Raw genomic sequence first — 16,674 nt, 5'->3', positions numbered from 1 at the left:
GTCTGAAAGCGAGAAGAAGCAGTCCAAATCCTGCTCGCTGTGGTTCGAGGAAGTAGCATGATTTGTGGCCATGGCACCTCCGAGATAAGGATTGAGCATGGTAGCCCCCTGCGTTGTATCAACTGCTTGAGCCCCAGGCCCCTCTGACATCCATCCATCAATGTTATCTCTTGCCTCAGGTTGCAGGCAGGAGGGAGTGAGAGGAACGGGAGGCAGCTGACTATGCTGACTGATTTTGGGTATATCTGCAATCACGGATAGGATTTCATGTGGAGCATCAAGAGTTGTACCGTCAGGCTCCCTTGTACCACCACCATCTGTATCGCTCCCCCCTGGTACTGCTCACTTGTTTGGCCTTCTTGCCGTCGTGGTTGCTTTACTCCTGGAGGCGCTCTCAGCAGGTCTAAAACAGAGGGTTCACTCGTGGGCGGTTGGGGCGGAGCTCTGCTTCTGTTTTTCCTATCCTCCAGCTTCTCCATCCTGAGCAACGCATTTCCTGCCGATATTTTTTTCCCCCACCGCGTCTCGGGTGGGGGTCCAAGGATTCTGTCATTTTAGGAGATGAGCCAATGCCCACACCCGCGCCTGACCATGTTTTCCCTTTTGTTCCGGTGTCCACTGGGACTTTCTGAGCCATAATATCTCCAGAACACACCTGGCAGAAATCTGAGCAGACCAGGCAGTGTTTCCCTCTTCGCCGCCGGACGTCAATGCGGCCACAAAACTGAGCAACGCCTTCATGTGCTCTGCTTGGCACAGCGCAGCTCCACACTCCCTGGGACTGGGGCAGAGCTTCAGGTATGCAAACGCCGCTTCCATTCAGTTCCTGTCTTCTGTTTTAGCTCCGCTTTTCATTTTTATTTGCCCATCTTCCTATCTTTTGATCAATTGCATCTACCGGCAAACATACTTTTTCCGCTTTGTAATACAGTCCATTACTGCCTTAATGCTTCTAAGTTAGTCCATGATCAGGGAGCAGCAGAGCGACCGGCTCACGCAGTCACCATCTTGCCTCTCTCTCGTCAGCACTGGAAAGGATGTCACCGGGAGGTCCAGGAATTTGATTTAAATCCCAGTCTACCTGCTACTTTCTGTCCACATGTAAGTCCCTTGTAAAAGATACCATAGGTACCAAGAGCACTTTGACCAGGGAAGGCCTCTAAGGGCTGCAGCACTTATTGTGCCACCCGTAGAGGCCCTGTACCTTTACACACACACACACACACACACACACACACACACACAAAGTCATTGCTGGCTGTGTGATTTAGTGCAGTGCCAAGTGAAGAGTCGAAATGGCACATATTCCTGTATGCCACAGCTACAAACCACTGCCATGGCATAGGTAAGCCACCCCTCTAGCTGGGGGCACTATACCACTGGTGAGGGTACAGGTGCATGAGCCCTATATCGCAACAGTGTATAATACCATTCTTAGACGTTGTGAGTGCAGTAAAGCCATATTGACTACAAGGTCTGGGAGTTTATCATTACGAACTCCACAGCACCATAATGGCTTTACTGAAATCTTGGAAGTTTGATATCAAACTTCTCAGCACATTAAACCCACACTGGTGCCAGACAAAAATTTAAAGGAACCCAACCATGTCACAATTGTAACAACTGTAATTGTCTAATGAGAGGAGATCATATTAAACATCCAATGAAAGGGACCTCCATCAAATTACGAGTAAACGCAACATGTGACTCTATGAACCTCATTTATGCCCTAAAATGCCCATGTGGCAAACTATATGTTGGCAAAACTGAAAGAAAAGTCAAGGTTCGTATCAACGAACATAAGTCCAACATACGTACTAAACAAGAGAAATCCAATATTGCCACACATTTCCAGGAATTCCACCATACCATTGCACAATTGCAATTCATTGTTCTTGAATGTGTCCCACGAAGAGAAGGAGTTGACAATCGTAAACTACTTTTGCAGAAAGAACTTGAATGGACTTTTCGTCTACAGACTCTTAAGCCCCATGGATTAAACGATCGTGTAGAATATAGTTGTTACCTGTAATTCACCATTGTTTACTTTTTTGCATTGCTCTCTATTCTAACCTCTCTATTTTTATCTTATAGTACCTTTCATTTCTCCTACTTTTCATGGTATCAGCCCTTTCTAGTCCCTCATTAGTTTCCTTCTTTCCCCAATCTAAGATGGCCACCACCCACGAACCTTTAGTCCGTTTTTTATGTTTGCACCTATGTATTTATCTTTTGATTCACCACACCGCATCTTCAGACCGTCGCGTTATCTTTGCTGACCGCCACGGCGCTTAACACCGAGTAAGTACTGAATCCTTCACAGTCCGCTTTGGATATCATAGCGAGCTTGTATATCTTTCACGTTTTCACCCGACAGTTAATCCTCGTACTCACATGCGCTTGTCGCATATGTGCACTGTAATGATTCACGCTGCAGTAAGCACGCTTATTTTTATTTTTTCATCATATTTATTTGACTCCTATGTCATCTCACCTATTGATCGGCACTCGTTAACTATTTAACTGGCCCACATTGACCCTCCCATTTCAACTCTTCACCCTGACCTGGGCTCATTTTCCTTCTTTTTAGCCTCTCCTTGACAAAGGGCATACAGCCCGAAATGCATCGGAGAACTATGGTCGTTATCGTATTGATATGCTGTTAATATCTACAAACTAATGAAATGGAGCAACAAAACTCCATAATATTTGAAAGACGTTCGGAATAAATCCAAGTTTTGGAAAACACACAGAGTCATTTCTATGAACGTCCTGGAGTGCCTCCATGAGGGGATGTAAATGCAAATTCTTTGCTTACACCACTTTATTGATACTTTATGGTGTGTGACGGCCACACCACGCTCGAGTGCACCCTCCCTGAACAAACCTTTAATCAACATTGATAAAAAGTGCTGTGCACCTACCATTTACCTTTATTAGAAATCTGAGCAGACCAGGCAGTGTTTCCCTCTTCGCCGCCGGACGTCAATGCGGCCACAAAACTGAGCAACGCCTTCATGTGCTCTGCTTGGCACAGCGCAGCTCCACACTCCCTGGGACTGGGGCAGAGCTTCAGGTATGCAAACGCCGCTTCCATTCAGTTCCTGTCTTCTGTTTTAGCTCTGCTTTTCATTTTTATTTGCCCATCTTCCTATCTTTTGATCAATTGCATCTACCGGCAAACATACTTTTTCCGCTTTGTAATACAGTCCATTACTGCCTTAATGCTTCTAAGTTAGTCCATGATCAGGGAGCAGCAGAGCGACCGGCTCACGCAGTCACCATCTTGCCTCTCTCTCGTCAGCACTGGAAAGGATGTCACCGGGAGGTCCAGGAATTTGATTTAAATCCCAGTCTACCTGCTACTTTCTGTCCACATGTAAGTCCCTTGTAAAAGATACCATAGGTACCAAGAGCACTTTGACCAGGGAAGGCCTCTAAGGGCTGCAGCACTTATTGTGCCACCCGTAGAGGCCCTGTACCTTTACACACACACACACACACACAAAGTCATTGCTGGCTGTGTGATTTAGTGCAGTGCCAAGTGAAGAGTCGAAATGGCACATATTCCTGTATGCCACAGCTACAAACCACTGCCATGGCATAGGTAAGCCACCCCTCTAGCTGGGGGCACTATACCACTGGTGAGGGTACAGGTGCATGAGCCCTATATCGCAACAGTGTATAATACCATTCTTAGACATTGTGAGTGCAGTAAAGCCATATTGACTACAAGGTCTGGGAGTTTATCATTACGAACTCCACAGCACCATAATGGCTTTACTGAAATCTTGGAAGTTTGATATCAAACTTCTCAGCACATTAAACCCACACTGGTGCCAGTGAGGGATTTAATGCAAAATCCACTCAGAGGGCATCTTAGATATGTCCCCTGAAAAACGTCCTGACTCTAGAGTCCTGGCCGAGTGGCTACCCACATGGCGCCACCACTAGACATTTTTGTGGACACCTGGGTCAAGAGACTGCTACTCTCAGGGTCTGTAAACACAGCACATCCTGGTTCAGGGTGCCAAGCCTCCTCTCCCAGGATGGGCAGGGTCCACAAAGGGGAAGCTTCAAAGGCTTTCTGCCTTTGTAAGCTGATGCAGCCATTTGCTGCTCCCAGCAACTGGCCAACACTGGTTCTGCCCCCACTTTGGGCATGAAAATGGGTGGGAAAACCAAGATAGGAGGAGAGGTGTGCCTCATGTGGGGTGGGTGAGGTGAAGCACAACTCTCAGTACCCACCATCTTGAATACGGGGGGACACAGCCAACCAGAGTGAGGATTATGCCCACCTCTGACCGGAGAGTGGAGTAATAGGGGGTGTACCCACCCGAAGGAAGGGACCCATTGGTCCCAATCTGTACCTAATTGAAACACCCCTACATTTAGTATTTAAGGATTACCCCGAAACTTGCCTCCAGAGACAAGAAGAAACAATAAGAAGAAGAACCAAAGAGTCCTGCTGAAGGAAGAAGAGGAGGGTACCAACTGGCTTGGCCACAGCCCTACTGGCCTCTCCTGCCCTATACCTGCTCCAGTAAAATCATGGTCTGTCCTGCATCCAGCAGCTCCCCAGAACCCAGCGGACCTGCCCATCATTCTCCAACAAGACTTTGTCTCCTGTGAGCACCAGATTTGCTCATCAACAGATTCTGGCTCCGGCCAAATGCCAGAGTCTGCACCTCTCTGCACCTGATGCCCACGGAGCTGAGTTTAAGCGACCCAACACCACGATGAGGTCTCCTTGGTGATCCTAACCTGGGATCTGTTGATCCATGACCATCCTCAAGTGTCCCAACGACGGCTGCAGCCACTATCTGGAGGATCCCCTTGACTGCGCCTGGAGCCGGTAAGGAAAACCCAATGCCAAAAGATACCCCAGCATCTGACGCCCCAAGGCATTGGGTAGCCCAACCGACAGTGTCCCAGCATTCCACAACATCCCAACTTATCTTTCCAATGGGTGGTTACCTCCAGAAAATCTTTGTGCACAAGCCTGCAGTGTTTGTTCTGACTGAAGCTTATCCATTGAAACCAACAGGGCTCCTGACATCGATCCAGCACGCTGCACTCAACTTATCCAGTGGTGCTGTGTGTGCACTTTGTGTGCTATCTTAGATCCCACTTTGACCTGAGCTAAACCCTAGGAGCTTTGTTCCCACATCCAAGTGTCATGCCCATAAACAGTCACCAACCGGAGGACCCCTACCTCACTTTGGATAACTTTGGGCTGATAGGTCTTACAGCATTCTTTTAATATTTTTAAGGGGGAAAAAGCGTTTACAATACTGTTTCCACAACGCATGGCTTCACAATGGGGTTGTTACAACATCCGCATTGTTACGACATTTGCCATTACATCGTAAGTCATATCAACGACTTGCTGTAGGGGTAGTGCAACACCAGGGAATATAATGGATGCTAAATACAACACCTTCCCTGCTGTTGCACAAACTGTAGTAGGAATAGTAATGAATACTATTCCTAAATCCAGCACACCCCCTATAGTAAGTCGTTGATATGACTTGCGATGTAATGGCAAAAATATCGATATCTGAGCACCGAGGAGGAGTCGCGACTTTTCCTGTGCACGAGCTTCACTCTGATTGGCTGTCAACACTCCAAACCAGGAAGTGCTGGCAGCCATCTTGTGACTTAGGACCACCACCTCCCTGGGCTTATATGTGGGGGGGCTCCTGCCCCCCACTGCCCCGGGGACTGCCACCTTCTTGGGGCTCTAAATATTAAAATACAGGGCTCTGTTGCTGACCCTTAGGCCCCAGGGACCATCACCTCCCTGGGGCCTCAAATACTTGAGAGGGGGACCTGTGCCCCCCACCAGGACTGCCACCCTACAAAGAGCTGCAGTTCACCTAGTTGTTACTAGATGTCCCTCACGAGTCAAATGCAAAGCATTGAAATTATTCTTACATCAAGCTGCAGTTCCACAAGTCGTTACTAGATGTCCCTCACAAGTCAAATGCAAAACCATTGAAACCCTTTCATCAAGCATTTGCATTTTACTCGTGAGGGACATCTAGTAACCACCAGTTGAACGGCGGCTCTTTGTAGAATTCTTTTGATATTGGATACTATATAATATTCACTGCCCACTGCTAATCTCATCACATAATGCTTTGCAGGGCCTTTGGTTGGGAATGTTTTTTTGGCAATAACTGTGTTTGGGGTGGTCCTAAGAGGATGGGACCACCACCAAATCGTTCAATAAGATGTGCTTTTTTGTTTTCAAGGCAACTGTTTGGTACTCCCCCTAGGTTAGGGAGGATCCCAAAATCATCACATCTCCCACTGCTTGCTAATTTCTCAATTTCTCAATTGTGAAAGTACTATATGCACTTTAGCATATAAAGATAGAGATACTTATTTTATCATAATTGGCACTGTACAGGATGCCATTTGCAAATATTTTGCATTTTTTTCACAGTGCAGACAAGTACACAGTGTCATCAGATATGCTACGCAGACTACCTGTACTACGTGAAGTTCAAAGTATACTACGTGAAGCTACGTGTAGTGCTGCTTCACAAACTACGCCCAGCCTTAAGTATAACCCATTAAGATGGGTAGCCAGGACAATTCATGGTAGATCGCCCTCTTACTCTAGACGGTATGCAGAACGAATGCTCAATATTTGTGTTTAAGTTTATGGGTGATATGAGATCACAGGAAGTTCAGTTGGTGGGGGGCTTCTGGTTCAGGCATCGGTGGGCTCCCTCAATGATAATCAAGGTTGAGAGTTCAGCTGCAGGCACCCAAGAAAGAAAACCACTCATGGAGGAACCACTCAGGGTGATTCTCCTCCACTCTTTCCCAAAAGCCCTCAATGAGTAAGTTGTTCTGGCTGGTTCTTTCTTCCCCATTTTCCACTCTTGCCTGTAGGAGTTTCGTTGGAATCATCACTCACCTCTGCTTCATCTGCGTTGCATGCATTGCATCTTTCAGCTCGGTGATTCTTTACTCTGCCTTAGTGACTTATTTAACAGAATTACTGAATCCTTGCCTGATTAGGATCACATCACATCCTACCTACCTGTTTCTAATGCCTCCTGGATGCCCCTGACCACATGATGGATGAGCGCGTATCTGAGGTCCGTGGAGCCATCCCTTCATAGCCGAGCTTGTTGCACCTTTTCTACTTTGCAAGCAATTTGAAACATGCAAATTTCCCAAGCTTTGACTTTTGTGGTTGTTGGTGTGGTTTGTCCTGACCATTGAGCCGCTATTCAGGGATCAATGCCAAAAGGTCTTCTCGATGTCTACACCTTGCCAGCCAGCTATCTGCATTTAGCTTTAGAGCGTATATATTATGGGAACTCTGTGTATTTGTAGATAAACATTTTTCTGATGTCTGATGCTATAACTAACCTCAGGAGGGGTCCTGACAGCTCACGGGTCATCCTAATTCTCCCAAATGCAAACTCCTTTGTTTATCTCTTCATCCAAATGACCAAGCCCCCAGGCTCACTGTGGGCCTCTCTGCCAGGAGTCTTTCTTGTGCACAGCTTCACTGTTGCAAGCAAAGGGAGCTAATCCCACCTCACTGCTCTGCTTTAATCTAGTACACTTCCCCATTGAGCTTTTAACTGGGCCGAGAAACACTGAGGGCACAAGCAATGTTCTTTTACTTACCTCTGAACTTCTCCTCTCCCAAGCTGCTCACTCATGTATGTCTAGGCTATCCACCTCTCTGGAAGAATTCTCTTAGCGGCTACTTTTACATCCACTTTCACTCTCTTAAGTGAGCTGTCCATGAGTTGTTGGGCCACAGGCCCTATCCACTTATTTCCGAGGAGTCCCAAGCTCTCATTGGCTCCCCCGTCCACGGGCTCCCTATCGAGAAGAGGGTCACCTTCAAACTCCTCCCCCACGCCTAAAAAATCCCTCTACATTATCAGACCCAAATACCTCAACGAGAGAGTATCCTTCCACGTACCCAAGATTAACCTCCTCTCTACCGACCTTGACCTGGCAGAGGTCTCCACATCCGCAGAAACAGAACCAGTGGGAGAGCTTTCTCCTACATTGCAGTCAAAACCTGGAACAAGCTTGTGAACTTCAGACACTCCCCAACCCTGCACACATTCAGGATGGACCTCAAGACCTTGCTCTTTGATTGATCTAGTGCCGCCACCCCCCAGCACCTTGAGACCCTCAAGGGTGAGTAGCAAGCTATATATGCCCCCGATTGATTGAGTGTGTGCCAGTTGGTAAATTCCCTCCCAATTTCCGAGAGCAGCTGTGGCTGCCTAACTTTCCACTGCCCTACACCACAGGGAAGCCCATCTAAAATTTGGGAGTATGGTTCGATGAGAGTGTCTCTTTCTCGACACATATTAAGAAATTGGCCGGTTGTTGTTTCGGCCTTCTCAAGACTCTCAGAAAAATGTTTCCTCTTCTACCTCAGGCGGCAAAGGAAACAGTTACGTGTGCACTGATTCTGTTGCGACTGGATTACGCCAATGCCCTTTATGCTGGTATTCCTGGCTACCTGTTGAAAAGGCTGAAGGTGGTTCAGAATGCGGCTGCCAGACTACTATTGGGCATTTCAGCGAGGAACCGTGTTCACCATCAGCTGCGATCTCCCCTTTGGCTCCCCATGGCAGACAGAGTTAAATTTATATCATTGGTTCTGGCCCATCGTGCTCTCCATGGGTGCGGCCCATTTGATTTGCAGAGATGTTTTTCTTTTTATGTTCCTTCGCGAGCCCTTCGATCCATGTCCCTTCTCTTTGCCCGGGTCACTCGCATCAAGTATCAGAGGTTGTTGGCAGCTCCTTTGCTGTGAAGGCCGCTGAGGCTTGGAATGCCCTCCCTCTTGCCCTGCAGTCTACTTAGGACTCAGTAGTTTTTAAAAGGAAATTGAAGACACACTTCTTTGCCTGATTGTTTCTCTCCATACCCCTTAAGGCTTCGCGCCGGAACACTCATGAGTATCCGCGAGCATTAAAAATATATGTAACATAACATAACGGTCAAAGATGATCCCAGTGGGTTGAAGGCAGTAGTACAGGGTCGTGTCAGCCACCCTGAGGTCTGGCCAACGCTGCCTCTGGTTCTCCTTCTCATCTCTCAGTCCAACAGGGGCTGGGTTGCAGTTCTTACAGAAATAATTCACTGCATGCATTACTCTTTAGCGTCTGCCTACTGAGTTCCTGGTCAACTGCTGAGTTCCTGTTCTCAATGACCACCTTCAGACTTTTTCACATAGTCAAGCCCAGGCAGCTGCAAACAGTTCCAATGGTCCTCCCAGGGCACCCCTGTCTCCAAAAGAGTGTCTGGGCCTATCTGCCTGCACACTGAATGCAATCAGGGGCATGGGGTAGTCATTCCATCTGGCAACTTTTTCCCAGCTCTCTGCTGCTCAGTGCTGTTCAAGGAGCTTGGATGTTGAATTTTGTGCAGGGATGATGTGGATTTTGTCAATGTGGGCAGCCTCCATTGTAGTGACAAATGCAGGCCCCCAAATTTATAGTAAAGCTTTAGAACTTAGACCGGATACCTCTAGGTCCTAGTGTATCACTTGTTTGCATATGGCCCAACCATTTTGCCATCTCCAATTAAAGAGTGGGATGCCCATCACTGAAGTCTAGAGAAAATAGATGCTATTGAAGCTTCCAGGTTTTTCTCAAAACTCCTAGTAAGGATTTTTATCTCAATAGTTGCAAAGTAGGAGGTTATCGCTGTCTGCTTTCTGACCATGTTCAATCTAGCTTTCAAAGAGGTTTCAGCTTCCTTTAGGCACTCAGCCTTTCCCTCCAACTCTGTTATTCTCATGCCCACAGAGTCTATGTCACAGTGGACGGTGTAGATTTTGAGTATAGTGTTCAGTTGCAGGAGGTGCTTGGAGAGGTCTGATTCAATCTTCTCATGTGATATATTTCATAATGTTGTACTCTGGAGAGGGGATCTCCTTCAGTTAACCCCTTCGCTGCTAGGCCTTTTCCCCTCCTGTGGTAAGCCTTTTTTTGGCGATTTGGGGTAATGCGCACTTAGGCCCCTGTAACTTTTTGACCACATAAGGTATCCACGCCAAATTTGCGTCCTTTTCTACCAACATCATGTGGATTCTAAAGGTGCCCAGGGTTTGTGGATTCCCTTGGAGGGGTCCCAGACATTAGGAAAAATATAGTGAAATTTTAGTTTTTTTCAGAAAAATGGGAAAAACGGGCTGCAAATGAAAGCCTCTGGGTTTGTCCCTGCAAATGTTATCAAAAAAGGGTTTGTGGGGCTGAAATCTCTTCTGTCAGAGAACCAACATTTTTCACACAGTTTTGGCATTTTTCTGGGACATAGCCTATTTTTGCTATTTTTAGAGCTTTCAACCTCCTTCCAGTTAATGGTAGAAATGAGTTTGAAAGCAATAATGGATCCTGGAAAGCTATACATTTTCGAAAAGTAGACAACATTTTGAATTCAGAAAAGGGTCATTTGCCTAAATCCATGAAGGTTTCTTGATAGAAACTAACATTTAAATATAATTGAAAATTAGTTGACAAAAACAGCCTTTTGTCTCAACATTTTCACCTATATTTTCTTGTAATTTTGACAGCTCTTTGAAAGCAATATACAGTTACATCCGTGTGACCTTCCTGGTTGTGGGGATATATAGGACCTCTAGTTTCACCAAGAACTCGACGAACCCAGAGCCAAAAACTGAGCAGCAACTTTCAATGGTATTTTAATATTTACTGGGTATAGAGCACTTATTCTTGGAGAATGTATACATGGAAAAATCGGTATGAAAGACACCTATGTATTTCTTAATTGGTTACAAATTATAGAGTTTAGAAACAGTATATATTTGTACATTTTCAAAATTGGAATACTCATACTAGCATTTGAATTATTGGTCATTTTTCAAAAAGAGGTTTTTTTTACACAATGTCTTTCATTGGGAAGGGAGAAATACATGAAAACTCAATAGGTAATAACAGTTGAATTACAAATCTGAATTACCCTAAGTATCCCGATAAAAACAGTACCTCACTTGTGTGGGTCAGCCTTGTGCCTGCGACAGGAAACGCCGCAAAATGCAACGTGGTCATACTTCAGTTTTGCAGTTAAAAATTGACCCTTTTTTGGCAATTGCCTAGATGTAGTTTTTGCACCCTAGCTCTGCCGGATCCTAGGGAAACCTAGCAAACCTATACATTTTTTAAAAGTAGACACCCAGGGGAATTCAGGATGGGGTGACTCGACTGCCTCCCACCAGGTTCTGTTACCCAGAATCCCTTGTAAAGCTAACAAATTTAAAAAAAAATGCATTTTCCTCACATTTCTGTGGTGGAAAGTTCTGGAATCTGCGTGGATCAACCGATTTTCACCCACTCAGCGTTCCCCCAGGTCTCCAGAGAAAAATGGTACCTCACTTGCCTGGGTCTGCCTAGTGCCTTTGACAGGAAACGGCATAAAACGCAACGTGGTCGCACCTCAATTTCGTAGTCAATACTGGCCCTTTTTGGCTAAGTGCCTACCTGTAGTTTTTGAACCCTAGCTCTGCCGGTACCTAGGGAAACCTAGCAAACCTATACATTTTTGAAAAGTAGACACCCAGGGGAGTTCAGGATGGGGTGACTCAACTGCCTCCTACCAGGTTCTGTTACCCATAATCCCTTGCAAATTTAAAAAATTGACAAATAAAATGCATTTTCCTCACATTTCTGTGGTGGAAAGTTCTGGAATCTGCGTGGATCAACCAATTTTTACCCACTCAGCGTTCCCCCAGGTCTCCTGAGAAAAATGGTACCTCACTTGCCTGGGTCTGCCTAGTGCCTTCGACAGGAAACGGCATAAAACGCAACGTGGTCGCACCTCAATTTTGCAGTCAATACTGGCCCTTTTTGGCTAAGTGCCTACCTGTAGTTTTTGAACCCTAGCTCTGCCGGCACCTAGGTAAACCTAGCAAACCTATACATTTTTGAAAAGTAGACACCCAGGGGATTTCAGGATGGGGTGACTCAACTGCCTCCTACCAGGTTCTGTTACCCATAATCCTTTGCAAAGTTCTGTGCTGGAAAGTTCTGGAATCTGCGTGGATCAACAAATTTCCACCCACCCCACGTTTCCCCAGGTCTCCCAAAAAAAATGGTACCTCACTTGCGTGGGTAGGCATAGTGGCTGCCACAGGAAAAGGCCCAAATCGTACGGTGGAGACTTTAAGATAACCTATTGTAAAACTACCTTCTTTTTTTGGGGGGGCACCTGAGTTTTCGGCCCGGGGCTCGGCGGCAATACTACAATTTCTTAAAAATACATTTTTGGCCTGTTCTGCTTTGGCCCACCCACACAAGTGAGGTATCATTTTACTCGGGAGATCAAGGGGAACGCTGGGTGGTAGGACATTTGTGCCAGCATGGAGATCCCACGCAAAAATGTATGGATAAGTGTTTTTTTAACCTAAATTTAAGGTTTGCAGGGATTTCTGGGTAGGAAAACATTGGGGGACCCACGCATGCCATACCTCCCTGGACTCCCCCGGGTGTCTAGTTTTCAGAACTGTTTGGGTTTGGTAGTTTCACAAGTTTGCCGCCGAGCCCTGGGCCAAAAGCTCAGGTGACACCCCAAAAAATAAGGTAGTTTTGCTAAAGGTAATTTTTAAGTCTCCACCGTTCGATTTGGGCCTTTTCCTGTTGCAGCCACTATGCCTACCCACGCAAGTGAGGTACCATTTTTATCGGGAGACCTGGGGGAATACTGGGTGGGAGGAAATTAGTGTGAGCCCATTAATGCCACGCTTTCCCACACAAAAAAGTGTGAAAAAACAGATTTTTTCAGCTAAAATTGAGGTTTGCAAGGGATTCTTGGTAAAGGAACGTTGGAGGATCCACGCAAGCCATACCTCTTTGGAAGCCCCCGGGTGTCTGCTTTTCAGAAATGTGTGGGTTTGGTAGGTTTACCTAGATGGCCGTCTAGCAAGGGGCCAAAAACACAGGTAACCCCCCTTGCAAATGCTGGTGGTTTTGACATAGGCGAAATTGCAGTTCGAACACGTTGCGTTGTGCGCGGTTTCCTGTCGAAGGCACTAGGCAGACCAAGGCAAGTGAGGTACCATTTTTTTCAGGAGACCTGGGGGAACGCGGGGTGGGTGAAAATTTGTGTGAGCCCAGTATTGCCACACTTTTAAACACAGAAATGTTTGAAAAAAATAAATTATTTCTGCAACATTTAAAGTTTGATAGGGATTCTGAGAAAAGGAACGTAGGAGGATCCATGCTAGTCATACCCCCTTGAAAGCCCCCGGATGTCTACTTTCCAAAAATGTGTGGGTATGCTAGGTTTCCCTAGATGGCAACCGAGGAAGGAGTGAAAAACCCATGTGACCCCCCTAGCTAAACCAATTCGTTTTGACAAAATTAGTTGTTTAATTGTGCAGCGTGACAATTTTATTACAAGGAAATTAAGACGGATATTGTGAGTTTTGCAGGATATTGTGGATACAATTAATTGTTATATTTCACCAGAGAGACATCACCATGTAGTCCCATGGGTTTTCAAGAATATCTACAATTGGCAGGTTAATCAAAAGCGGAATGTACACCTTGGCACAGAGACTAAGACAAACAAGATCCCTACACAGCCGTCTATTCCTCAAACACACACACATACTGGTTGGATTTGGCACGAGGGCGAGTGATGATTCAGTATATAAAATTTTATTAACAAGAGATTTCACAAAAATGAAATACACTGTCAATTACATGGACAAAAAAACTGAACCAATGACTCGCAGCTCGTGAGCTGTAAAGCCACTTCAAGGCACCAACCGCTTTACAGGCCATTCACACACCTTTCATACCTGACACACAGAAGACCATTCACACCACCAGGCACAAAAGCAACACATCACAACATTTACAAAAAAAGTGACAAGGTGCGTCCTGCTTAAAAAAAAAAGAAAAAAAAACACTGACATCAAGTTTTCAAACACACACACATACTGGTTGGATTAGACACGAGGGTGAGTGATGGTTCAGTATATAGCATTGTATTAGCAAGTGATTTCACCAAAAATGAAATACACTGTTAATAATGGAAAGGACAAGAAACTGAACCATTGACTCACAGCTCGTGAGCTGTAAAGCCACGACAAGGCATCAACCGCTTTACAGGCCATTCATACAACTTTCATACATGTGACACATACAAAACATTCACACCGCCAGCCGCGGACCCATCACATTACTACACTTCCACCAGCAGACAACGCCAATCAAGGGCCCATCACTTTCACACGCCAACATTCCTGACACAGCAACAACACAAACTCATGGATTACATGGAGTGGTGCTCAACTAGCACTGTGTGTAGTAATCAGCATTAAGTCACTTCCCACACACCGCCAGTAAAGCACAAGTCCACGCACACCACCAGTCAAGCACCAGAGCAGACACACCGCCAGTCAAGCACCAGATGACGCACACCGCCAGCCAAGTACCAGTCCACACACACACCACCAGCAAAGCACCAGTCCACAGACACCGCCAGTCAAGCACCAGTCCAGGCACACCACCAGCCAAGCACCAATCCAAATACAACAACAGGCAAGCACAAGAGCACGCACACTGCCAACCAAACACCAGACCACGCACACTGCCAGGCAAGCACCAGTCCACACACACCGCCAGGACAGCACCACTCCACACACACATAGCCAGCCAAGCACCAGTCCAGGCACACCACCAGGCAAGCACCAATCCAAACACACCAACAGGCAAGCGCAAGACCATGCACACTGCCAACCAAAACCCAGACGACACACACCACCAGCCAAACACCAGTCCACACACACCACCAGGCAAGCGCCACTCCACACACACCGCCAGCCAAGCTCCAGCCCAGGCACAACACCAGCCAAGCACCAATCCCAACACACCACCAGGCAAGTGCAAGACCACGCACACCGCCAACCAAACAACAGACCACGCACACCGCCAGCCAAGCACCAGTCGACAGACACCACCAAACAAGCACCAGTCCACAGACACCGCCAGCCAAGCGCCAAACCATGCACACCGTCAGACAATGGACACTACACGCAAACCAACATCATACTTTAGTTTTTTTCAAAATAAAAGAAAAACAAAAACAAATTGCAAAATGATACAAATCTACTAACACTACAACTAAATCTAAATAAACTACACAAAAGCAAACTTTCAAAATGTACAATAAGTTTTAAAGAAATAAGACCAACCAGTTCACTTTACCACTCATGGATGCTCCCAAAAATTATTTTGCGTGTGGTACAATCTAAAACAAGCAGGTACACACAGCCCAGGGTTTGAAGGGCAGTCGGGGCAGTACATACAAACCTCCTTCCGCAAACCTCTTCGCCAACAGACTCTACATCTCCGACTGGAAAAGTCTTTTGAGGTTGTAGGAGGAATTTGATCAGGACAGTGGCGATCTTTCAATCTGGCAACATCCTCCACCACTCCAACTCTAGGAACACTTGCCTGTTCCACTAAAACAAGGCTGCCTATTACAGACTCCTGAAACTTCACAAACGTCATCTTTGACTAGGGACAAGATATCTGGAACACAACAAAAGCATTAAATGTTGCCAAGTGGGAAAGATGGATAGCCAACTTCTTATACCAAATGTAAGCCTTACGAAGAGCAGCATATGGTTCCAACCTCTCATCTACTCTGTCAACACCACCCAGGTGCCTATTATAGTCTAAAATGCACACAGGTTTGCGTGCTTCTGCAACCTGACACCAAACAGTCACCGGTTCAGTGCTTTCATCATGTATGGAAGTCAACATGTAGACATCTCTCCTGTCTGAAAACTTCACAGCTAGAAGCTCCTCACAACGCAATGCACTGCACTGTCCCCGAGCAAGCTTTTGACCAACAAGTTCTTTTGGGAAACCTTTACGGTTTGAGCGGATTGTGCCACAAGCAACAGTGTCCACTTTGGCCAATTCCCTGAACAACCGCACACCAGTGTAGAAGTTATCGACATACAAATGATGGCCTTTGTTAAAAAATCCACGACCAAGTTCCACACAATTTTCTCAGTCACTCCAAAAGTCGACGGGCAACCAGGGGGGATAATCCTGGATTACTTACCAGTGTACACCCTGAAATTAGAGACATATCCAGTCAGACTGTCACACAGCATATAAAGCTTAATTCCATAGCGTGCCCTCTTACTAGGAATGTATTGCCGAAATACCAAGCGGCCCTTGAACAACAGCAAAGAGTCATCCAATGCAATTTCTTTCCCAGGATAAAAGATCTCAGGAAATCGATCAATGAAATGATCAATGACAGGCCGAATCTTGAAAAGACGGTCACAATCAGGGTGATCTCATGCCAAAGCAGAACTATTGTCAACAAAATGCATCATCCGAAGCAGAAGCAAATACCTATCACGACTCATGACTGCCGGAAATATAGCTGTTGCCATCAAGGGACTAGTAGACCAATATGAAGCCATTGATGGTTTCCTAAGCAAGCCCATCATAAAAGGTAAACTCAAAAACTTTTTCATCTCCTCCAAATTTGTGGGAGTCCACCGGGTAGCTCTAGCGTGGGGCTTAAGGCTGGCACTGTTCACCCTCAAAACATTTTCAGCATACAAATTAGTCTGCTTTACAATCTCTGCCAAAAAAACATCATCCATAAACAACTTGAAAAAAT

This window comes from Lissotriton helveticus, chromosome 4_1 (assembly GCF_964261635.1).
Source record: "Lissotriton helveticus chromosome 4_1, aLisHel1.1, whole genome shotgun sequence".
Taxonomy (NCBI): domain Eukaryota; kingdom Metazoa; phylum Chordata; class Amphibia; order Caudata; family Salamandridae; genus Lissotriton; species Lissotriton helveticus.
This window is presented reverse-complemented; position numbering follows the sequence as displayed.